The sequence below is a fragment of the Notolepis coatsorum genome (assembly GCF_963971535.1).
Source record: "Notolepis coatsorum genome assembly, chromosome: 20".
Classification (NCBI taxonomy): Eukaryota; Metazoa; Chordata; class Actinopteri; order Aulopiformes; family Paralepididae; genus Notolepis; species Notolepis coatsorum.
In genome coordinates, this window is record NC_140184.1 from 5913263 (window position 1) to 5940167 (window position 26905).

Here is a 26905-nt window from a genome sequence, read left to right on the forward strand (position 1 = left end):
CATATGTGTGTGTGGGTTTTACAAAGTTTAAACAATGGAAAAGCATTAAACCGATCATCTGTCTAAACCTCCTAACTCTATTCACCCTCAAATCTGTGTTCGTTTTTTTCATCTGCTGAAAAGTTGGGTTTTTGGAGTTATGAGGTTTTGTCCCGACAGCAGCGATATCAACTATAGTAATGAACTGATCAATCTTTTAGAAAGCTGATTTTATGTTCAGATTTCATTTTTCGTGGCTGGCCAGAGTATCCCATACCTCTCTTGCTATAGCCATGTGGCACAAGGTAACGTTCTCTGGGGGAGGAATGAGGGTCAGCATATCCTCTGAGGGATACCAGTGGAGATCATCCCTCAATGGCCAGAAAAAACGGTTTGCCCCCACTCTATGCATACATTTCACCTGGCAGTGGGTCTCATTCACCTCCTGGATGATCCCAGGGTAGATGGTGTGGTCGTACAGCAGGGCACACCATTTCCCCACAACGCCTGGACTGAGCCATTGCACTTACACATGTGCTGTGTATGGGGTCTTCTGTGTGGTCATCTGTGGGATTAAAGCTGAAGCTCTCACACTCCAGATTCCCTGTTGCAGAACATATGCAGCTGACATCGTGGTAGAGCATTTTCCCAGGTGAAAGAGTGACCACCTGGTGGAGCTTCATAGTGGACGGTACGGCTGGAAGGTCAGCTGGCATTTCTTTCACTGCATTATCCACAGCTTGCTCCTGAATGTAAAACAATTTCACTTTTGATTGTTCCTTACTCAGAGCTTGGTACAGGGACAGTGCCGTAGGGATATCAACTCCTTGGGTGACAAGCCTGTCGGCCCTCCTCTTCAATGTGACACCCACACCATCTGGGGCACCTTTTCCATGGCTGGCTTCAAAGTAGTTCCATGATCCTCTTGTAAACCCCCTTTTGAAGATTTCAGTTCAAAACAGGTAAAAATGGCCACGCTGCTTGTACTGTGTGCAGGGTCCGTCGCTAAGAAAATGGATGGTTTTCACATCTGGGAGTTTCTCTCTGATTTCCCTCAGGATGGGCTGCAGGTGTTGCCATATGGCAGGTGGTCCCTTCAGTCTGGATGCTGATACAGTGCAGAAGGAGGTAGGGGCATATGCCTCCCCCACATAGTAAACCCCAGTGTGCAAAGTGGCCTGTTGGTGTGATGCACCAAAATGGACAGCCTGTACTTCAGTGCTGTACTTGCAGCTGTAGTTCTCTGAGAAGTCGATATGGACTGCACATTCATTTGCAGGGAGGTTCAGCTTCAGGGCCCGTGAGAAAGCATATTGCTGCCTGATGTTGTAGAGATGGCGCCTGAACTTCTGGAGCAAAATCTGAAAAGTTTCCACCAGCTCTTCTTGGGAGCATTCAAATTCTTTTTTCAAAGTGACCTTTGAGGCTGCTCCAGGATAATTTGTGTGCTCTTTGTCCACAGTGGTCCACTGAAGGTAGGAGACACGATCGGTGGCTCTGTAGTGGCTTGTGAGTGTATAGGTATTGTTGCTGCAGTTCTCACATTCCCCATACATACATTGCTTGCTTGTGGTGTCACACATGATGGCTTGTGTCAGGCTCTCCAAATTGGATGTGTCAATGATGTGCATCTGGTGAAGCCTTTTGGCAATAAAGCCTAGATTTTCATTTTGTTTGCACATGCAGGTTTCACAATCTGCCAATGTTGGATGCACAATCCAGTAGGGATGAAGCGTGCAGAACAGTGAGTATGATAGATGGAGGTTGGTGTGCTCAGCCATGGCAAATCACACCAAATCTATCTGGATTGATAGATAGCACTCCGGGTAAGGGGGGGTGTAGTATCCTTTTAAAGATACAATGTTCTATGTACCTGCGTTGGTATTAACCCAACTGTAAAAATGGATGTCCAAACATGCGCTCCTGATTTGTGGCAAGTTTATTAACGGAAGCAAGACGATGGCTGCTTCATAAAAACTCTTGCTGTTGCTCAAAAACACTGGATAGTTACAATAATTCAAGGTTTGCACCGGATCTCCAAACTACTGTTACAAGAATGTTCATTGGTATGGTCAACACCGTCGTCCGTGATCTCGTTCTGTGTATAGCAGCGTAGATATGTAGAGTGGTCGAGGCTTTGTTCAATCTTCTTCTGCAGTCTCAATGATCTCTCTTTCTCACAGTCCTGGGGCCCCAGTTATAGCAGGCCAGATTCCAGGGTGATGACATCACAGCCAGTGACCTCATCTCAGGTTTTTTTCCAATCCACAACAGTTTCGGTTTGACTTTGAAAATGGAGGCGTGGCTTTCCTAACTGCCAAGCTACAGACAGTAATTCTTTACAACTCATTTTAAGACTAAACCATTGTTACCATTACAGTTATAACACATAATATGTGAATTTCCAGCTTCCTCTTTCAAGAACACACATTTCAATATAAAACATTCCTTATTAAGATCAGAATAAGGCATAACCTCTTTAAAACAGATCTTTCTAGATAATTATCTTGAATAATCCTAAATTAACCCGTTACAATGGTAGATCTATTAACCTTATACATTGTGAAAATACAATTACACCTTGTTTTCATCAGTTCATCGCATTGGATAGATTAACACCGTCAAGGACCACATTTGTTAAACCCAATTCTCCTGGGAACATACCGTTTACAGTCTCCCATGAATTTGCATAGGTTGTCCATTGTCTCATTACCTTTGAGGCTGGCTTAGGTCTCAAAAGTAATCAAGACATTCAAATCTGTTTATATTCTATGACTTTAGATGCTTAGTAACTAAGTGTTGTGATACTTTTATCCATTGTCCTACGCTGGAGGCCAGCTGCTTAACTGTATTGTCACTAGTGTTTTGTTTCTCTGGTCATATAATCTCCTCACTTCAGTAATAATTGTACTTTAGTTTTGTTCAAACAGAATATGAAAAGATACATTTCTAATGTCCAAATTCTGAGCATTGTCTAGTTACCGAATAAGTTATTCTTAAAAGATCCTATGAGCCACAGAATACCTTAACTTCAAATCCTGATAGGGAGCTTCACATTTGACATGGTCAATGATTTCCTTTTGTGTAACTTCCTTTGAAGCTGTTGTCAACACAGTAGCTTACTATAATCACAAGACTATGTCATCTCCTGTGGTCTTGTCTAGCGATCTCAGCTGTGACTTCATACTGTATTCAAATGAACCATGTGTTGCTGGTGAGTTCCTGTTGAGACTTCCTGACTCAGCTGTTCTGTTTTGCTCCAGCTATGTCAGAGGTCACAAGAAGATTTACAATAGCCATCTAAGAATTATGTATATTTGTCCAAAATATACTACAGGGGAAATATATTTTATTTTATTTTGTGTGAACTGCCCCTTTAAGCTTTTCAAAAATGCTTACCTGTATCTTTATATAATCAAGGAGTCTTGTGAGTTTAGAAGGTTACAGTGTCCCCTGTACCAAATTAAATACACCTTAATTAAAGGAGAAATTCATTGAATGTACAGTTTTTGTTGATTTAACAAAAGTCCCAGTAAGCGTTATTCTAATGTTCAGTTGGCACTTGGTATTAAAGGTACTATAGATAAGATTCGACCACTAGATGTCGCACTAGAGCATTTATCCAATCAGGCGCATTCCACATGGGGAAATGGGAAGTAGGGAGGGGATATATGTAAACAACAGTGTTAATTTTGTTGACTAAATTGACGACGAAAGATGTTCGTCAACAAAGATTTTTTTCATGACGACAACGAGACGTGACGTCACGTTATTGAAGACCATGTCACGCTAACGAGACTAAATAGTTTATTAAATATTGTTGACCACAACTGAGGACACAAAAATGTAATTTACAAAAACCAGGACGAAATTTCTCTTCATGTATGTTGATATTGTTGACTAAAACAAGACGAGACAAAATAATTGTAACTTTTCTTAATGCCATCGTCCCGAGTTGAGCAGTGTGACGGGGAGCTCCGTTATTAGCATTAGCTGGAGCTATTTGAAAAGCTAGTTTTACCTTAACGTTACCTTGGCTAAAGTTGGGACTATTCATAATCCAGCTGCAGACCTGCAAGCAAAGTACAGCAAATTGGCAAAGGAGTATTCCAAGGTAAATCACTTGTTCACCAGTAACGTTACATTGTTTGTATTTCCATCTAGCTCGCGTTAGCTAGTGGCTAAGCTAGCTCACGCTAATGTGGCTAACTGATCGACCTCTCTCGCACACAATTAATGACATAATGCGGACAGCCATACCGGTGACAATGTTTAGCTTTTAGTACCAAATGATAAGAGTCTGAGGCGGAGTCTCAAAAGAGAATGTTGAATATTTATTTTGCATTAAAAATCACAACATAGACGTTACTACTAGCTAACTGAACCGGAGCCTTCTGGATAGGAAGTGCGCAACAACGTGTAACATCCGTGCGGAACCAATGTACCAACAACCATTCCGTGGGTGAACTCATTGAGCTTAGTTGTCAATTAATGATACTAATACTAATCTATACAATCACCTGTTGTTGAATAAATACCATTGCCTTCTAGTTATTACTAAAAAACAGTATATATAAAACAGTAGCTGTAAAAAAAAAAAGAAAAAAAAAAAAGTTTTATAATTTATATAATATAATTTTTTTATGTATGCACGCACTGGTATCGGATCAGTATATCCAGACCTAGACCACCTCTAACTTTAACCCCTAAGTTAGGTTGTGACTTAGAGGTGGTCTAGGTCCGGATAGGGGTTAAGAGTTGGTCTAGCCCTTTACATCCATCTATCTAAATAATAATAATAAATTATAATGAATGCTTAACTACCCCTAAGTTACCCTAACCAGACCTAGACCACCTCTAACTCTAACCACTAACCAGACCTCTTCCATGTGGCACTTTAACACTGACCTCAGAATGTGATTTTATATAATGTTTTTATGCACGCAGATTGCAATCAGTGTGTACTACTACTAGTACTACTGTGTGTTCTGTTTACTTAGTTGACAGTATCCTGTTATAGAAAAAACTGCTGCCAGACACAGCAGAGAGAGAGAGGACAGACATGACAGAGAGGACAGACACAGCAGACAGAGAGGACAGACACAGCAGAGAGAGGACAGACATGGCAGAGAGAAAGGAAAGACACAGCAAACAGAAGACAGACAAAGTTCAGCGTTGTCTCTCTGGTCAGAAACAACGTCACCACATCCGTAATGCTCTCTTTGATGCATACATTGGACCATGTCTACACCAACATATACTGTAGGAGCAACAATACATTGGACCATGTCTACACCAACATATACTGTAGGAGCAACAATACATTGGACCATGTCTACACCAACATAATACTGTAGGAGCAACAATACATTGGACCATGTCTACACCAACATATACTGTAGGAGCAACAATACATTGGACCATGTCTACACCAACATATACTGTAGGAGCAACAATACATTGGACCATGTCTACACCAACATAATACTGTAGGAGCAACAATACATTGGACCATGTCTACACCAACATATATACTTCCTGTGTATCACTTGTGCCGCCGACTCAGATTCCCCTAGGTTAAAAAATAAATACGCAATTTAAATCAGAACATTTTCTATATGTTGACTGTTTCTGACTTCTGACAATTTTTTTTCCATTAACTAAAAATAGACAAAAATGTCATCCGTTTTCGTCGACTAAATCTAGACTAAAACAAAAAAGACAAAATTGAGACAAAAACTGACTAAGACTAAAATGCTCAGACATTTAGTTGACTAAAACTGACTAAACGAAAAATAAATGAAGATGACTAAATATGATAAAAACTAAAAAGGAGCACTTGACACATGACTAAGACTAAAACTAAAATGAAAATAGCTGCCAAAATTAACACTGGTAAACAACATATTTATTTGTATTATACATTTATTAATAAAACATATTTCTTTTGGGGTGGGGGCAATGATTTTATTCTGCACCTTTCTAAAAGCTCTGTGGGTGTGTAAATGGTATCTATAGCACCTTTAAGTAACACAACTTATAAAAATACCAATTGTAATATTGGCCTACAGTCGGACAATACCGATTGTCTGATGATACTGTATATGATGATACAGTAAGTGCATTCCTCATTTTGCACGTAGGAGTTTTATCATCAGCAGAGAGCTATTCTGTCAGGTTATTTCTACTTCAACTGTACTTAAAAAACATGCAAACTAACATTTACATTTTACATTTTGTCATTTAGCTGACGCTTTTATCCAAAGCGACTTACAAGTTATGTACGATAAGTCAGCAGGAAGGGTACAACTCTATTGATGTGTGTTACGCACCCCTGTGGAAGGGCGCAACATAAGGCAACAGATATGGGTGAGGGTGCAGCGACACAAGACCAGGAAACAGAAAATAATAATGTTTATTTACATAAAAGGCAACACAGGGATCAAGGAGGACTATCAGTGGCACCAAATGAAATACAAAAAGGAAATGAAACCCCATCGTCCTTTTGAAACTGAAGATGTTGATTAATGTGCACTGTCCCTGCGTAAAAAAAACAACGAAAACAGTAAGAAGGTTAGTGTCACTAACTTCCTCACAAAATATGTCCAAATTAAAAAAATTCTCAGACTACAATTTAACCCTTTCACTACCACACTACCAAATGGTTAATCCTTCCACTGCGACAATACAGAAGGTTACACCCTTTCACTGCCACACAACAAAGGGTTAACCGTTCACTACCACACTACAGAAGGTTAACCCTTTCACAACCACACCACAGAAGGTTAACCCTTTCACTACCACACTACAGAAGGTTAACCCTTTCACCACCGCACTACAGAAGGTTAACCCTTTCACCACCGCACTAAAGAAGGTTTGTAGTGTGGTAGTGAAAGGTTAACCTTCTGTAGTGTGGTAGTGAAAGGGTTAATAAAAGTCGATTATAAGCTACACAGCATTACAGAAATCACGGTGATTTGGTATCAATATTCTTCTGATTTTCAATAAATAAATTTTAAAAAAGATATCCCAATCACAGTACACAGTGTGTAAACATGGAGGACAGAGCCGTGGCCTGGGGCGCGGGCCAGGAACAGGCCACGACTGGGACTGTACACCCTGGACGCTAATGCTCCGTGTCTCCCAGCATAGGGTTTCCTTAATCACATTAACCAAATGCCTTCTGCAGTGTGTGTAATCTCACGGTTTGCTGAGCACCACTGTGCAGACCGCTACAGACCCCCCCCCCCTTGAAATATTCATGTTGAAAGCCCCCCCCCCTCCCTCCCTCCTCCCCTCGCTTTCTCCAACATGCTAATGCCCAGAAGTGCTCATCCATGCCACTATATTGTCTGAGATTAATTCTAATTTCCTAATTACCCCCCCCCCCCCCGATATATACCTCCGAAACTTACCAAAGGTACTGTTTTCATTGTGTATTGAGATGCACTGTGATGTCATAGAGCAGCGATAATTCTAGAACACCGTTAGAATGAATGTTCACAGTTTCCTCGGGTCAGAAGGTTTGTTTGTGTCCTCAAGGTGTGGAGTAAAGCGCATAGTATAATATATTATAGGCTATAGCTATAAAAGAAGGAAGGAGGGAGCTCCCGTAGCTCACCGCATATCTCGGCGCTATTTATGCGTCGGGGGAAAACCGTGCTGCGTCACGGATCTGGGGGACACAAGTTCGATTCCCGGACCCGCCGTCATTTCTCAGAATGTCTTCCCCTGCTCTACATCCCATTTCAACCTGTTTCTGTCGGTCATGCTTGACCAGAAAAGCGATAAAAAACGCTAAAAAAAATAAAGTTAAAAAAAAGAAAAGGAAGGAATCTCTGTCTTTTAACACCACGTGTAAATAGTTATTTATATAGTGATAGTTTTGAAAGTAGTGAAGAAAGAAAGATGAATAAATAAATAAGAGGTTAAAAAAAAACGTCTTCTCTTCAGTTTAATATCTGATCAATCCTATGGATAGGGCAACGCTCTGTTCAATCTGCTTTGCGGTTTCTCTCTCTCTCTCTCTCTCTCTCTCTCTCTCTCTCTCTCTCTCTCTCTCTCTCTCTCTCTCTCTCTCTCTCTCTCTCTCTCTCTCTCTCTCTCTCTCTATATATATATATATATATATATATAATACATATACACACACACACACACACACACACTAGTAACATCTGCCGCCCTGTGTCCTGTAACCTTTCACTGCCGCACTAGATAAGGTTAACCCTTTACTATCACACTACCGACAGGTAGTAAAGGGTTAACCTTCTGTAGTGCGGCAGTGAAAGGGTTAAAGCCAGCAAATGCGGTCCTCGCTACTTTCATTATTCAAGAAATTCAACAACAATAGTTAACACACACATACAAAATCATTTAACTTTTAACTTTCATTCCATGTGAAATTCAAGCTTGTGATATTATAATAAGTCTGCATTTAATACATCTTCAACTCTTTCCTCAAACAGTCAGTAAAGAAATGTAAAGAGATGCAACTCTCTGGGAGGAGTGTGTCACGTGGTCTTCCCCGGCACAACACACATTGATTCAAATTGACCGGGCAAGACTAATTTAAATACATTAACAATTCATTAATTTAATAAAAAGGCCAGTTGGCCCCAGGGTCCTTTTATAATCGTAAACTGGGGTGCACAGTTTATGCAAAACGGCAAAGTGCCATGTGCTGACTTATTATGCTAATGGTGAATGACAAAAGTACATGTTTCTCCTGCCCACGAAAAGAGGACTAGACTAGGCCTGACAATGTCAGCAAGTTGCTTGCAGGGTAGGACTCCGCTTCTCCATCGGACTACTTATTTTGTCCTGCGTGCACACACACACACACACACACACACACACACAGACACACACACACAGACACACACACACACAGACACACACACACACACACACACACACACACACACACACACACACACACACACACACACAGACACACACACACACACACACAGACATTTACTTATTATAATCTCCACCAGGTGAAGTCTGCGGGGGCATTATACGTTTGGGTATATATTAGGGATGCTCGATATTGGCTTTTTTACCGATACCGATATACCGATATTGTCCAACTCTTAATTTCCGATACCGATATCAACCGATATCAACCGATACCGATATATGCAGGGTCCCCCCCCCCCCCCCCCAAAACGGAATAATTTCAGGTAATTAACATTACTTATTACATGGCGTTTTAACATTGCATTGATTGTGATTGGTCAATAGCGCACGTCAGAGGTCCGTTATTACTCGATAACGGACCTCTGCCGAGCAATAATGACCGCTGTGCGCAGCTGCACCAATCAAGCCCACTGACACACAGATCGCAGTCATGAAAGCTGCTCAGCATATGCACAGCTGCACTCAGTCATCAGTGCAATCAGACCACAGACCTGCCGGCTGCGACAGAACAGAACTGCGTCTGCATTTGATCTCATCTTGTCGATGGTGTAAAATGAATTAGGTATATTGTTAGTAAGTTAGCCATGTAATAAGCGGGATAATGTATAGCATATACTCGGTCATTGTCGCAAAATAATTGACCTTCACTACGTTTAAAGAACACCTCGGCGAGGCGCCTCTGTGTTCTAAACTCCGTGTCGGTCAATTATTTTGCGACAATGACCTTGTAGCTTGTACATTATCCCTTACATATCTCTTGTTGTGGAATTAACGCAACATTATGCATACTTTTGACAATAAGTAAAATCAGAATTTGTTCTTACTTGCTTGCCTGGGTAAATAAAGGTTATAGAAATAAAAAAAATTTAAATAAAAAAAATTTAAATAAATTTAACCGATACCGATATTTTCAATAAAGTGCTAAAACAGAGGCGGCTAGGTGGTGCAGTGGGCAAGGCACTCACCACCAATGCTGGAGACGCTGGGTTTCGAGCCCAGCTCTCCACATTGTTTTCAGTTTGGCTGGTCGTCCGTACTAATACAATTGGCAGTATTAGGGGGAGGGAAAACTGACGGGTGGGGATCGGACGTTGTGGACAGCGACTCCTACAGGTCGGTTGGTGAGCCTGCGCAGTAGAATCAAGAAGCGATGGTGGCGGCGTCCCTCCAAAGCGCAGACCCCTGACACTGAAAGATCGCGCTGCGCAGGTGAAAAGATGCGACGGCTGCTACCTCGAGTATCGGAGGGGACTCGTGCTATGTATGGCTTACACGTCCACATTGCAGCCGGCTTGTGGGAGGCATGAAACAGCGTTCGAGATAGGGGAGGGTTGAATTGGACGATATGAAATTGGGATGGGAGAAAAATAGAAAATGGGAGAAAAAGTGGATAAAAAATAAATGCTAAAACAGAAAAGTAGGCTAGACACTAGTTATTGACACTAGAACTCCCAAAATAGTGTTAGCATGAAAAAGAAGATAGGCCAGCTGTAATTTACACTTTACATACAGTAGCTTGCATAAAACTGTCTCAAGGTTCCACAAGTTAATCAAAATCCAAAGTATTTCCAACCGGGGCTTGAGATTGCTCAGAGCAAACATCGTGAGCAATCTCAGCAAACATTCCTATCACCCTTCCTATGCTTCCTAACATCCTTCTATGCTTCCTATCACCCTTCCTATGCTTCCTATCACCCTTCCTATGCTTCCTAACATCCTTCCTATGCTTCCTAACATCCTTCCTATGCTACCTATCACCCTTCCTATGCTTCCTATCACCCTTCCTATGCTTCCTATCACCCTTCCTATGCTTCCTAATGTAGCAGGGTGGATTATCCCTGCTTAGTGGGAACGGTTGCTGGCAGTCACAAGGTAGCTAGACGCAGTAGAGCTCCGTCTGACTGCACCCTCGTCTTTGGGCCTGGAGCGTCAAACTGGGGCCCGGTAGTGGGAGTGGATGGGGCCCGGGATTTACCAACCTGGTTTGGTACTCTGTTCTTCCTCGCCTCTCCGGGGCGGTCAGCAGTACTCCCCAACTCGCTCTCACTTCCCTCAATACCTCCGTTAACCCTCCCACACCTAGTGACTGATATGCCTAAATAGATTTGTTCCTCCCGCAAGCAGTACCCTCCCTCGACGACCACTAGAGACCTTAATGACTGGAAGGAGAAAGGGTTAAATAATAATAATATTACCCACATCAAAAAGGGTTAGGGTTAGACTCAATAATGGACACGCACACACACAATTCCCATCTTAGTTCGTTTAGTGTTACTTATACTGGGCAGTGACAAGTATTACTGGCAGTGAGTCAAATGCATATACTATCATTATTCCTAATTACTAATAATTACAATAATAACACATATAACACTTATACAATAATACCTTCCTCTAAGGCAGGGGTGGCCAACCTTTTTTGAACCAAGATCTACTTTTTTATTTACCACCTAGCCCGAGAGCTACCAGCCAAAATTGTATATTGTAAGCCGTCATTTGAGGCTTTATAAAAGCAGCATAATGAACACAAATCTGTCAGTGCCGAGTCTGACCTCATCTTAAATAACAAACAGCATTGCTTGTTGTAGTTAACAAGGAGAGGAAGAGTTGATTTAGCAATTTTTTTTAATTTTTTTTTAATAATCAAATTTTATTAATCAAGATCTACTTGAAATCAGCCCGCGATCTACCTGTCGATCGCGATCGACTGGTTGGGCACCACTGCTCTAAGGCTTTACATATTACGGCAGCATTAATGTACCCCAGGAAGAAACAGCTTTAACGAGACGGGAAATTAAGAGGCATGACCATACACGTTATTACACTCAAAAGAAATGAAAAGGTGGGCCCACTGTACCTAACAAAAGTCCTAAACTAATGCCGGCATGTAATGTTTATGGGGTACCCCTATGAACTGTGGTTAGCAACTGTGACGTACATGGGTACGTGGGTTGGTCATTACCATTATTACTGTATTTATGACACCATCTGAACATCAGGTTAGTATATGTAAATGTGCTGTTTTGTATGTGTGATGTTGTGCCATCTCCTAATCTTCTGTTTCTGTTCCGCAGATGCCACTCATCTCCCTGATTGGATTGGTTGCACCTGATTGGTGCATCTTCAGGCAGGCAGTGGAGATGAGTGGATAACAGAGTGGGAAATGACACACGTCCGGGCGCCTCATTTGAATCACTGCCATGTTCCAGAATGGAGTGAGGAGGTTGCCCTCTCGTCTAGCTGTCTGGAAGTGATATCTTGTGGTTTCTCTTTGTGTCCCATGATGGGCACAATTGTATTTATATTATTTACTAAGTGTTTGTTTGTATATATGTATGTCTTGTTTGTCCTCCCCTACCTTTTCCCCTTGTGCATTATGGTGGAGGTTTCAATCCCTATCACCATAAATATATAATTTACTATTTGGAAAACATCTTGTGTTGTGGCTTTCTTACCTACCTGGGACATTGCTTTAAACGCATTTACTGAGAGAGGCTGTTTTTTGTTCATGTGCAGCCGGCTCCAGTTATTATTCTGTGTGGTCCTTAGACCTTTGTACATGACAGCAACCATTAGCTTCGCCCGTAGGCCGCGACAATGTGTACTGTGCAATAAGATCCTGAGCATCGAAGCTCTATTGTACTCAACCAAGATGGCGGCCTCGCCGCGCCACCACTGTCCGGGTAGCAAGATGGCGTCGAACGCTCTCGTCACGGGCGCTAGCAAGCGGGGCTGGAGCAGAGGGAGCAGTAGCGGGCTGAGAGCGCGTGCTGGGTGATGGCGACCTCTGCTGGTCGGGACGAACTCCCGTGCTGGGCCGAAGACAGCCGGTGCAGAGCAGATGTCGAACGCCGGCGAAGACTGGTTGTTGACGGCCGGCGCTGGGTCGACGCGCGACAATACTCTGGCCCTACCTTAACTGAAGCTACTCTGTGGGTCCCAGACAGCCCTCCTGCTATTCGGTTATACTGTTAACGCAACGTGGCTGGCTACACCACCGGTCTCTTCAGCGCCTCGCGCCCGGTGTATACTGGAGTCAATATAGCCATTAGCAGCATGCTAATACACCGCACACACTGCTACTATAACACGTTATCTATGGACGTTAGTCCTTGGGTTCGGTTTCTCTTACTCACACACTATCACGGATACTTCTAGGATAACCCGTCATATACTCAAGTTCAATACGTTCACCCGTGTGGTCCACCTGTCAACAACACGACCACCCAGGTCGAAGTCCAACGTCGAAGAGGCTGCTCCTCCTCACTTCCGTTCCCGTTGACTTGCTTCCTTCTCTGTCTCTCTCTCGTGCGCTCCGCCTGCCACCGCCGCCCTCTGCTGGACCACCAACTAGCCCCACAGGAAGCACTGGGTGGAAGAATATGCTTCAGTTTACTGTTTATAATCCATATTCTAGTCGGTGAGAGAAGGGGAAATCCGCGTCATTGTTCGAGGGAATATCCATGGAAACTAGTTAATATGTCTTTGTGCACAAAGGGGAGATAAAAGGCAAGTCAGCACTTCTGAATAATAGCCACATATTCAGGGTGCTACACTAACATCCTCCTATGCTACCTATCACCCTTCCTATGCTACCTATCACCCTTCCTATGCTACCTATCACCCTTCCTATATGCTTCCTAACATCCTTCCTATGCTTCCTATCACCCTTCCTACGCTTCCTAACATCCTTTTTGGAATGTCTTATAGTTCCAAAACTCTGTAATACAGTATGGTAATTACAGATTGATAATGGGGTACCTACATAAGAATGATCACAACTGCAGCTATAATAATAATAATAATAATAATAATAATAATAATAATAATAATAATAATAATAATAATAATAATAATAATAATAATAATAATAATAATAATAATAATAGGGCGGCTACGTGGCGTAGTGGGCAAGGCACTCGCCACGAAATGCTGGAGACGCTGGGCTCGTCAGTTCGAGCCCAGCGCTCCACATTTGCTTTCAGTTTAGCTGGTCGTCCGTACTAATACACATTGGCCGTATTAGGGGGTGGGAAACTGATGGGTGGGGATCAAGCGTTGTGGACAGCGACTCCTACAGGTCGGTTGGTGCGCCGGCGCAGTAGAATCAGGAAGTGTCGGGGGCAGCCTGAGCCTCCCACGCGTTACTCCTCGCCACTGAGCGATCGAGCTGCGCAGGTGAAAAGATGCGACTGCTGTTACCTCAAGTACCGGAGGGGACTTGTGCTATGTATGACTTAGTCCACATTGCAGCCGGCTTGTGGGAGGCAAGAAACAGCGTCCGTGACAGGGGAGGGTTGAATTGGATGATACGAAATTGGGATGGGAGAAAATATAGAAAAATGGGAGAAAATAATAATAATAAATAATACATTTTATTTGTAGTGCACTTTTCGTTCAAGCAGATCCCAAAGTGTTGCTGTAGGTATCCAGGATGAGAGAACTGTATCAATCAACAACATCATTGGTAAGTATAGGTATGGGTCCAGAACTTACCCCTTCAGTATGAGTCAAACCAGGCTCCCATGGGCCCCTGATAGTATTCTGGTGAAAGTCCTCCGTACAAAGCTCTACTTAAAGGAACACGCCAACCTTTTGGGAAATTCGCATATTTGCCATCTACCCTGGAGTTAGACAAGCAGATACATACCCTTTTCTCTCTGTGCATGCATTAGGCTTAGGGAACAGCCGCACCGTTAGCATAGCTTAGCGTCATTCACTGGAAGTAGGTGTGCCAGTATAGCCTAGTTCCCAACAGTCACAAAATACACTCCAAATACAATTTACTTTTCTTTGACATTTTCGTTTTTCAGCAGATTTTTTTGTCAAACCACTGCTGCCTGGGCGCAATGATTTCATCACCTCAAAAGCCCTGTTGTTTTTTGAAAACGTGTCTAACTCCAAGGTAGATGGCATTGGCAAATAAGCAAATTTCCCAAAAAGTTGGCGTGTTCCTTTAATATGTCCATGGTCATGAGAGGTCCAGATAAGGAGCAGTAAGCAAGTGTCGGAGCAGAAGTGTGTTCAGTTGACATGCGCATGGTGCATGAGGAGGATTTCCCTGTATTGAACGTTGTTCAATGATCCAAAGCTATCTTGGTTATAGCTAGAAGTTAAATGTGCCGGCTGCTTCATCTGAATATTTTTTAATCCCTTTCCAGTTCAGGACCCTCTAAACTGCCACCAGTGTATGTATGACTGCAGAGTTTGAAACGAGGCAGTAACAAAGTACTTGTTTTATCCAAAGTGCTTTACAATTTTGTTCCTCACATTCACCCATTCACTCACACGTTCACTCACACGTTCACTCACACATTCACTCACACGTTCACTCACACGTTCACTCACACATTCACTCACACGTTCACTCACCCATTCACTCACACGTTCACTCACACATTCACTCACACATTCACACACCGACGGCGGAGACGACCATGCGAGGTGCCAACCTGCTCATCGGGAGCAATTAGGGGTTAAATGTCTTGCTCAAGGACGCTTCGACGCACTGCCTAGGAGGAGAGGGAATCGAACCGGGAACCGGGACGACCGCTCCACCTCCTGAGCCACTGTCGCCCCCGAGTAAAGGAATTTTTTAAAAACACTACCATGTCTTTTATTGAGGGTAAATTAGATCCCCTTCAATTCGCATATCAGCCAGGTAAAGGGGTGGAGGATGCTATGCTCTTCATCTTGGACATTGTGTATAAACACCTGGAAACACCTGGAGCTCATGCTAGACTTTTATTTGCAGATTTCTCCTCTGCTTTTAATAAAATGCAGCCCCACATTTTAATTGAGAGGCTTGACTCTCATTTTAGGCTCCCACACCAGCTTCTCATGCTGATTTTAAATTTCCTCACTGAGAGGGTCCAGCAGGTCTTTGTCAATGGGCAGATGTCCAACATGTCGATTTCCAACACTGGCTCCCCCCAAGGTTGCGTTTTGTCTCCCCTTTTATTTATTATGTACACGGACAGCTGCAGATCGCTTCATGACCAAAGGCATCTGGTTAAGTTCTCAGATGACACTGTCCTGGTATCCCTACTGCAGCGCTCCGAAACTGATCATGGACCTGTACTTCACGACTTTGTGAATTGGTGTGATGAAAATTACTTGGACCTCAATGTCTCTAAGACTAAGGACATGATAATTGACTTCAGACACAACCCCGATCATCAAGCCAGTATAGCTAGTGTAATTCACGATGAGGACGTCCAGACTGTTGAATCGTACAAATACCTGGGAACTGTGTTTGATTGTAAACTGAAGTTCAACCTAAATACAGAGTCTATTGTTAAAAAAGGTCAGCAGAGGATCTACCTGCTGAGAAAGCTGAACTCTTTTAATGTTAGTGCGAAGATCCCGAGCACTTTTTATAGTTCTTTTATTGAAAGCCTCCTAACTTTTTCTTTTATCTGCTGGTTTAGTGGCCTGTCCATTAAAGATAGGAACAGCCTACAGTATATTGTGAAAGTGTGCTCCAAAATAATTGGAGTAAAACAGAGAGACCTATGTTCTCTCTGGATGGACCAGGTGGTCAAGAAGGGGACGAGCATCACAAATCAACCTCTCCATGCTCTGTCTCAGCGGTTTTCACTGTTGCCTTCTGGCCGCCGTTATGACGTCCCACCAAGTAGGACCAACCGCTACGCCAAATCTTTTGTCCCCTCTGCTATCAGACTTTTAAACACAGACAATAGTCATTTTAAGTAGCCCTTTGCACTTGGTTGTCTGTTTTTACTTTCACTTTTATTGCTGGATTGTATCACATGGAGTGTTTCTCTTTTTATTTGCCGTGCTGTCGTTGAGATGTTTTGTTGTTTGTTTGTCTTTGTTGCTTGTGAAGCTGCAAATATGAATTGCCCCACGCGGGACCAATAAAGTTGTCTGAATCTGAATCTGAATCTGAATTGTGTACTTCTTCCACAACTGGTCTGAGACCAGCATTAACGCGTCAGATTATCCACACCGTAATTGCGATGCAAACAGTACCCCGGCTTCCCTCTGCTGACCGGCTAGGTTTGGACACTGATCCCCGGCCGGTCGGTGGGTAGATCCCTGGCCGGTCGGTGGGTAGATCCCTGGCCGGTCGGTGGGTAGATCCCTGGCCGGTCGGTGGGTAGATCCCTGGCCGGTCGGTGGGTAGATCCCTGGCCGGTCGGTGGGTAGATCCCTGGCCGGTCGGTGGGTAGATCCTGGCCCGTCGGTGGGTAGATCCCTGGCCGGTCGGTGGGTAGATCCCTGGCCGGTCGGTGGGTAGATCCCTGGCCGGTCGGTGGGTAGATCCTGGCCGGTCGGTGGGTAGATCCTGGCCGGTCGGTGGGTAGATCCTGGCTGGTCGGTGGGTAGATCCCTGGCCGGTCGGTGGGTAGATCCTGGCCGGTCGGTCGGTAGAGGAGCTGAAGTAGAGGATTGGTATTTGACTTAACAATAACAAGAGAGTCTGGAGCCTCTCATCATGTCGTTACCCTCCACGTTTTTCCCTTCTCCCTGGTGAACTTTCACAGGAACAATAACTCACCGCCCACCATTCTGGATAGATTAATAAACTTCTCATTGCTGCCGCGTAGGAGAAAAGAAACCTTTGCTCTGTTTAATGACAACTGTAAAGTGGAAGCAATCATAGGACGGCTCCCATGACATTTCCCCCCCGCTCCTGTCCGCTCCACTTATCTCAGACAAATGGCCGCGTCGGGCCGCTATCGAGATGAAGCGCTTTCCCCCGAGTCATTACGTCTGTCACCGGGGCCATTTCCGTATTGAAAAATCTGAAACAATAAACGGCGCGCGGGCCCTTAATAACTGTGAAGGAATCGCATTTGGAAAATTGCATTGAAGCAATAACCTTTTCTCCCCGTAATTAGATGACAGAGGGGTCCTGGTTTTTAATTAAGTCAGCAATTTATAGTCACACGGCCATACCTCAGTGTGCTGATTAGTATAGGAGGGATCACGGAGCGCTGTTGCCTCAATTTGAACAGATTTGATCTGGTAATTACGGTGTTATATGGCAAAAGGCCGCGGCAAAGTCCTGGACTCGGGACTCAGTCGATGCTGTGCTCTGCGAAGCACGGCCCCCAAGCCGTCGTTACTAAAGCTGCAAATAGGTGGCGAGCAAGTGTCTCTGAATGGGTTTTCAATGGGGGCCATCAGCGAGGACATACTGTTTGAGGAGGCATATTAAGGTGCAATTGTGGTGGTAGATTTGCGCGCGTGTGTGTGTGTGCGTGTGTGTGTGTGTGTGTGTGTGTGTGTGTGTGCCTGTGCGTGCGTGCGTGCGTGCGTGAGTTTGTGTGTGTGTGTGTGCGTGTGTGTGTGTGTGTGTGTGTGTGTGTGTGTGTGTGTGTGTGTGTGTGTGTGTGCGTGTGCGTATGTGCGTGCATGTGCGTGCGCGTGCGTGCGTGAGTTTGTGTGCGTGAGGGGGATTTGTTGGGGTGCAGCATCGTTTCACGCGGGGGGGGGTCCTAATTTATCTCCTTGGTCATTGTTAACCATTAACATTTGCATGAAGGGGTAGAACAGTTAGGGCAGCTGTTTTAGCACTGTGTTAATAAACATGGCAATTTACTCTCAATTTATGTCCTGACAGATCGTAATGAAGACCATGAAAAGAAGATTAGCTGTGGTTATTAGTGGCGGCCTGTCTGGGGAGACCGTCGCCCCACCACTGCGGGGAGCAGCGGTTTGTTGTGCTTAGCTTAGCTCCACCCTCCAGCCTTCCTTAGCCCTCGGTGTGAGTGACATTAATGGTCTGCTTTGAGAGAAAGAGTGTTAATTTTGTTGTCCTGTCTTGTTGGGAACATGACATTCATCACATTACTGAGACACGCATCCACAGCCCGATCAGAACAACAGTGCGGCGCAGAGCCCCCTGACACATCATTAGTGACATCAAACAGATGCTTGTGATGTGTGCTGCTAATTCCGTGGCTTCCCCCCCACAGCTAACCACGACCACAACAACAGTGAGCCAGGGGAGAGACCTACAGGGGGGAGAGGCCTACAGGGGGGAGAGGCCTACAGGGGGGAGAGGCCTACAGGGGGGAGAGACCTGCAGGGGGGAGAGACCTACAGGGGGGAGAGGCCTACAGGGGGGAGAGACCTACAGAGGGGGAGAGACCTGCAGGGGGGAGAGACCTACAGGGGGGAGAGGCCTACAGGGGGGAGAGGCCTACAGGGGGGAGAGACCTACAGGGGGGAGAGACCTACATGGGGGAGAGACCTACATGGGGAGAGACCTACATGGGGGAGAGACCTACATGGGGGAGAGACCTACATGGGGAGAGACCTACAGGGGGAGAGACCTACATGGGGGAGAGGCCTACAGGGGGGAGAGACCTACAGGGGGGAGAGACCTACAGGGGGGAAATACCTACAGAGGGGAGAGGCCTACAGGGGGGAGAGACCTACAGGGGGGAAATACCTACAGGGGGGAGAGACCTACAGGGGGGAAATACCTACAGAGGGGAGAGACCTACAGGGGGAGAGACCTACAGGGGGAGAGACCTACAGGGGGAGAGACCTACAGGGGGGAGAGACCTACAGGGGAGAGACCTACAGGGGGGAGAGACCTACAGGGGGGAGATATACCTACAGGGGGGAGAGACCTACAGGGGGGACAGACCTACAGGGGGAGAGACCTACAGGGGGAGAGACCTACAGGGGGAGAGGCCTACAGGGGGAGAGGCCTACAGGGGGGAGAGACCTACAGGGGGGAGAGACCTACAGGGGGGAGAGACCTACAGGGGGGAGAGACCTACAGAGGGGAGAGACCTACAGGGGGGAGAGACCTACAGGGGGAGACCTACAGGGGGGAGAGACCTACAGGGGGGAGAGACCTGCAGGGGGAGACCTACAGGGGGGAGAGTCCTGGTTGACGCGCTCCGTCTGCCCGTTCGTCTGCGGATGGAACCCAGACGACAGGCTGACGGAGGCGCAGAGGCCGGCGGCGAACGCCTTCCAGAACCTGGAGGCGAACTGAGGACCCCGGCCGCGTCAACATTTTAGGCAACCAACTTGTGTTCAGCGTTTCTCTGATTGGCCACGTGACCCCGGCAGCGCGAGAGAGCGGCAGTGCGGAAATAGGCTGCATTCTATTGCCATGCTCTGCGACAAACTATAACCTTAACCAACTCCGAAACAATGTCTAAACTTAACCCTAACCTTAACCAACTCCGAAACAATGCCTAAACTTAACCATAACCTTAACCAACTCCGAAACAATGCCTAAACTTAACCCTAACCTTAACCAACTCCGAAACAATGCCTAAACTTAACCGGCGAAAGAATGCATGTTAAAAAAAAAAAAAAAAATTACAAAACAATTAAAGGGATTCGAACTTGTCACCAACACACCGCAGGATCCACAGCAAGGCAGCGAACCAGTTGAGCTAACCGTCGATGTTAAAAGAGGGGGAATTACGGCTGCATAATGCTGCGGCAGAGCTCCGCGGAGCTCTGCCGCTCCGCTCTGCCGCAGGGGCGTGGCTAGGCGCAAGCTGGTTGCCTAAAATGATTAAGCACCCCGGCCGGACACAATATCCACTGGAAGCCCATGGACCCGAAAGACGTGCTGCACCACCAGGTCAGCCGTCTCCCGAGCCGAGGGGAGCTTGGGAAGGGGAATGAAGTGGGCCGCCTTGGAGAACCGGTCCACCACCACCAGGATGGCAGTGAACCCATCCGATAGGGGAAGGCCGGAAATAAAATCCAGGGATATGTGCGATCAGGGACGCTTGGGAATAGGAAGCGGTCGGAGGAGACCCGACGCACGGTGAGAGGTCTTACTGCGCGCGCACACCGGGCAGGCCGCCACAAAGGAGCGTGTATCCCCCCCCTCTGTCGGCCACCAAAACCTCCTACGGATAAACTCCAGGGTTCTGGTGGCCCCAGGGTGGCCGGTGAGAGAGGATGTATGCGCCCACTGCAGCAGGCGCAAGCGTGCAGCCTTGGGTACATACATCCGGCCCGGAGGACCCCCACCGGGATCGGGCTCCCGTGCCTGAGCCGATCTTACCACCCTATCTATGCCCCATGACACGGGTGCCAAAATCAAGGCCTGTGGAACAATAGGGTGGGGCTTCTCCTCTCGACCCGGAGGATCAAACTGACGTGACAGGGCGTCAGGTTTGACGTTCTTGGAACCGGGTTGATAGGAGATGGAAAATCGAAATCGAGTGAAGAATAACGCCCACCTGGCCTGGCGAGCGTTAAGGCGTTTAGCCCCTTGGATGTAAGCCAAGTTCTTATGATCAGTCCAAACAATGAAAGGATGTGCCGCCCCCTCTAACCAATGTCTCCATTCCTCCAGTGCCAACTTGATTGCCAACAACTCCCGATTACCCACGTCGTAGTTGCGCTCGGCCGGAGACAGCCGGCGTGAAAAGAAGGCGCAAGGATGCACCTTACCGTCTTTTAAACACCTCTGAGAGATCACCCCTCCCACCGCGGTGTCAGAGGCATCCACCTCCACAATGAACGGAGCCTCTGCATCGTGGTGGATCAGTACAGGGGCGGAGGTAAATCGACGTTTGAGGTCGCAGAAGGCCGACTTTGCCCTAGGCGACCATTCAAAGCCAGGGAGAGAGGACTTAGTGAGAGCTGTTAAGGGATTGACTAAGGCGCTAAAATTGCGAATAAAACGCCTGTAAAAATTTGAAAAGCCCAAAAAACGTTGTAACTCCTTGAGCGACGAAGGCCGTGGCCAATCCAAGACTGCACTCACCTTGGCTGAATCCATGCCAATATCACCCTTCGTCAACACAAAGCCCAGGAAGGAAATGGTGTCAGTGTGAAACACACACTTTTCTGCCTTAACAAATAGTTGATGCTTAAGGAGACGTTGAAGCACCTCACGAACGTGCAGTTGGTGTTGCACCATATCGCGAGAAAAAATGTGGATGTCATCTAAGTACACAAACACTGACACCCCAATTATATCCCGCAACACGTCGTTGACCAGGGCTTGGAAAACTGCCGGAGCATTAGCTAAACCAAAAGGCATGACCAAATACTCATAATGCCCATTAGGAGTATTAAATGCAGTCTTCCACTCGTCTCCTTCTCTAATCCTGACCAAGTTGTATGCATTACGTAAGTCAAGTTTAGAAAAGACCTGTGCCCCCTGTAAGCACTCAAAGGCGGTATCCATGAGAGGCAAAGGGTAACGGTTCTTGATGGAAACGTCGTTCAACCCCTTATAATCAATGCACGGCCGCTGACCCCCATCCTTCTTTGCCACGAAAAAGAAGCCAGCGCCTGCAAGGGATGTGGACGGTCGGATATGCCCCGCGGACAGTGCCTCTTGAATATAAGTGTTCATGGACACTGTCTCAGGGCGAGAGAGAGAGAACATACGCCCACAGGGTGGAGAAACACCAGGTAGAAGATCAATGGGGCAGTCGTAAGGTCTATGAGGCGGTAGTGCGTTAGCATGCGTCTTACTAAAAACGTCCGCCAGGTCAAAATAGACCGCAGGCACACCTGCTAAATCAGGGTTGGGAGATAATACAGAATCTGCAACGTTCACCGTCATCCTGGAGAGAGACAAAAGAGGGGGGGGGGGCGGATGAACTCTCGCCAGCGTCAGCCCTGACGCCGCTTCTCATGGAGAGTTCACCCATAGCCCAATTAATATGTGGGTTATGCACAACAAGCCAAGGGTGACCTAAAACAATTTCAGGGTGAGGAGACATGACAACATAAAATTGTAAACACTCCCAATTGTTACCCGCCACCTGAACCCGCAGCTGCCCGGTGCGCTGAGTAATAACTCCACTACCAAGTGGTTGACCGTTTAAGGACCGGACTGGAATAGGTACCTCTAGGAACCCCCCCACTCTAAAGCCACACCCACATGAATCAAGTTGCCCGCAGCCCCTGAATCCACCAAAGCCCTGGTTGTTTTAAGAGAATCCGTGTGTAGGGCGGCTAGGTGGCGCAGTGGGCAAGGCGCTGACCACCAATGCAGGAGATGTTGGGTTCGAGCCCAGCTCTCTACGTTGCTACCAGCTTGGCTGGTCATTCATACTAATACAATTGGCAGTATTAGGGGGAGCGAAGCTGGTGGGTGGGGATCGGACGTTGTGGACAGCGACTCCTACAGGTCAGTTGGTGCGCCTGCGCAGTAGAATCAGGAAGCGACAAGGGCGGCGTGTCCCTCCCACGCAGACCCTCGCCGCTGAGAGATCGCGCTGTGCAGGTGAAAAGATGCGACGGCTGCTTCCTCGAGTACCGGAGGGGACACGTGATGCAAGGCTTCGTCCACATTGCAGCCGACTTGTGGGAGGCATGGCCTAACAAGTCTCGAGCAGTGGTGCGTTATTGAAATCATCTGGGGTTGCACGCACCTAATTGCGGCGCGTGCGCGCGCTCCCGCGAATGCGCATTTAATGTCCCCTCGCTTGAGCACAGACTAAAGACAGTGTCTAATTGCCTCTACGAATGGAATGTGACACGTCATTCACAACAAGTTAGGTGTGAATGTATCTGAGAACGTATTTAACACACCTGACGACCGGAGCTATTGATATGCAAATAGCGAGTACTTATCTGGGGTTGCACAGAGTGCAACCCCGTCCCATGAAGAACGCATGCCTGGGCTCGAGACAGGGGAGGGTAGAATTGGACAATACGAAATTGGGGACGGGAGAAAAAAAATCGAAAAATGGGGAGAAAAAGTAGATAAAAAAAACGTGCGTGTGTCATCCATGACCGGAGAGAAGTGCCCACCTGCTAACACCTTCCCCAGGTCTAGCGGGCCCCTCCGTTTCCCGAGAACCCCAGACAGGTAGCGAAACGATGCCCCGTGTGGCCGCAGCGAAAGCAGCGCTTCTCACTGACCCGCCTCTGTCTCTCCGCGTCAGAGAGGCTCAGAGCGCCCAGCTGCATCGGCTCGTCGTCACCCCGGTGCTCTCTCGTAGGATGGTATGCCGGTCGTTCGACACCAGAAGAGGGGCGGAAGAGTACCTGTGACGAAGCCTCCCTCTCGCGCTCCCTCTCCCGATGCCGATTGTCCATCCTTATGGCCAGGATGATCAGGTGGTACAGGTGCTCGGGTAGCTCTCGTGTTGACAATTCGTCCTGCATACGCACAGAGAGCCCATGCAAGAAATGGACACAGCAGGGGATCTTTGGCCAGGCCGCCTCTCGAGCTACAATACGGAAGTCAATGGCGTAATCTGCTACAGCGCGAATGCCTTGCCGGCAGGACATAAGTCGACCGCCGGCTTCATAAATGGAAATCACCCTGGATGTATCGAATACGTGGCGTAACTCCAGGGTGAAAGCATCCACACTGCGGCAGACTACAGACCCACTCTCCCATTCTGCTGTAGCCCAACTGAGAGCACGGCCTGTGAGGAGGGTGATGATATATGCTGCCCGAGACACATCAGTGGGAAAAGTACGAGGCTGCAGTTGGAATATGAGAGTGTGGTAACCTTGACTTCATGACTTCATAATTTCATAATCAAAAATGTTAGATAACCCAGAAAACTGAAAGTATCTGTAGTGATGGTAAATAATTCATCACATGGATGTCCGGTTGTACACACTTATTCTCTACTGGCTAAATTTGGGAGCCCAGATGAGGACCATTGTTTCTATCACACTGTGATCTTTCCCTTCCTATAGTTAGCAACCTCACTGTGCTGTAATTAATAGATATTCATATAGGAATATACAACAAATTGGTGCCGTTTTAAGACCCGTTCTGATTTGTTCACATAATGAGCATGCAGAGAAAGAGCCGGGGAGTTGGGAATTTGCAGTACAGAGTGGTGGCTGTCTGGAGGAGGAGGAAAACGTGGGGTGAATAGGAATATTGGTCGTGTATAGCCACAGTAGGACCCAGGGTGGATATGTGTATTGTTTGCTTACAGGACTGGTGGTGATGTTAGGTTTAGGATGTCAAAAATTAACGGCGGCGCGTTTGTTGTTCAGTAAAGGGGCAATCATGAGCTTTTTGATGGTTGTGTTGTTATTAGAAACAGGAGGCCGCTGTCGACCTGCTTATTTTGAGTTTTATTACAGTGAATGCGAGCAGCGTGTTTGTGCAATGTCATTGTGAGCAGGAGGATGAAACTTGCGAATTTTTTTTGATTATATAAGAGCGGCAGCCGACGAAGAGTTATTAGTCATATTTTAGGGACAGGCTAGGGCTGATGGTTAGGGGCGCATTTTGGAAAAGAGTGATGAGGAATCTCTAGTTAGGAGGCGACGTGCAGGAGCAGGCCTAAGTGAGGGAAAGTGTACGAATCTGTATGTCTGTCTGGTGAAAGCAAGGGTTTAGTTTAGGTAAAATATTTAAAGGAGATGGCATCGGGTGGTAGAAAATGGAAGGTCACAGATATGCGGGAAGGAGACTGTGAGGTGGCTAAGTGGTTAAGGCGGGGAAGCCAGACATAATGTAAAGAATGTAGTGTAGAATTAGAGAAATGGAGTATAATGAGTGTGTGATAGTGGGAATTCTATACCCTGTTAGTGGGTCGAAAATTGGTATTATTAAGTATATGACTGGGCTTGCCGCTCGGAGGTACTGTGTATGACGCGGGAGATGGAAAATATGGGGTATTTAGGAAAAGGACACGAGAGGATGTTCAGTGATCAATGTTTAGATGGAAAGTCGGCTTACACAAGAATCCAAGGTTGGTAGCGTTGCGCCATGTAATCGATGTCTCGTACGGGGGGTCGGTTTGTATTTGTGTATTTGTGTATTTGTGTATTTGTGTAAAATGTATGTGATCAGTAGCAGGCTTGACGAAGGTTGTTATGTTGTGACGTGGATCGGATCAATACTAGTCTGGAGCGAATCGTATTGGAGGTTGGGGCTAACTAGTTTAGCTCGGTGGAGGAGATGCGGTATTCTAGAGATGTTAGGGCGACGATGTGAAAAAATTTACGAAACGCTGTGTGAGCGGTTGTTGTTAGGAAGCGAGTCGAGGCGTTTGTTGATTTGATTGGGGTCGTTTTAGTGGTTGTATATGATGCGGTAACAATTGTGTACGAGAGTATCGTGAATGAAAGGAGTCGCATGATGATGACGTCATGGTGCTGAATGGGGAGTGTGTAACGTTCGCGGCGCGCGGGGCCAGGCAGAGAGAAGGGTAGGAGAAATGATTAATGTTGATCTGTGTAACGGCGTTGATATATGAGAATGTTTTTAAATTCTTTTACAATCGTTTGTTCTTTTAAAGTGGGTATTTAGACATGTGTAAATTGTTTATTGTTAGATTGGTACTGGGCGGAGTGAATGAATGTACGGATCTTGAACGTGGCATAACTTGGGGCTTCCGGGTTCGCATGGAACCTCGCATGGAAGCTGGCTAGGCTATTAGCTTGCATGCGGCTGTTTTGTGAGTTTGCGGGCGACATATGAGGTGATTAGAGAATGGGAAATAGTGTTTGGGGAGTAGTATTGGACGCGGTAGGATGTCGTGGCATTTTTATGAATGTCGTGGCAGAGTTTGGTTGTCGTAGCAACGTTATAACAGTCGCATCGGTTGCTGCTGCGCATGTGCGGATCGCTGTTTCGTTTATTTTCGCTCAGGGGACGGTGGTAAGTGGATATTTTTGCTTTATGTTATATAAGTAGCCTGGAAGTGGTTCTGTTTATGGTTGTTATTGCTACGAGTATGTGTACGCGGGGGAAGAGATAGGTAACGTTATCAGTGGTTGGTTTAAGGGAGGAAGTTGAGATTAGGTTGCGGACGTTGTCAGAGTGTAGATGATTTAATATACATGCCCATAATTAAGCTGGGATTCATAAAACCGGCTGAACTGGGTAGGTTGTATTATTGTCTTTGATACATAGGGGTATATTTTTAACCAGGGGGGAATGAGAATTGATTGATTAAAAACAGTACAGTGGAAAACATGGAATTGTTAAGGGGATGCAGACCAGAGACGGAGTCACCCGTTTTAAAATACATCATAACTTTTATTGCATACATGATACACAGATAAATGGTAGTTTGGGAGTAATAATGGGATGAGTTGA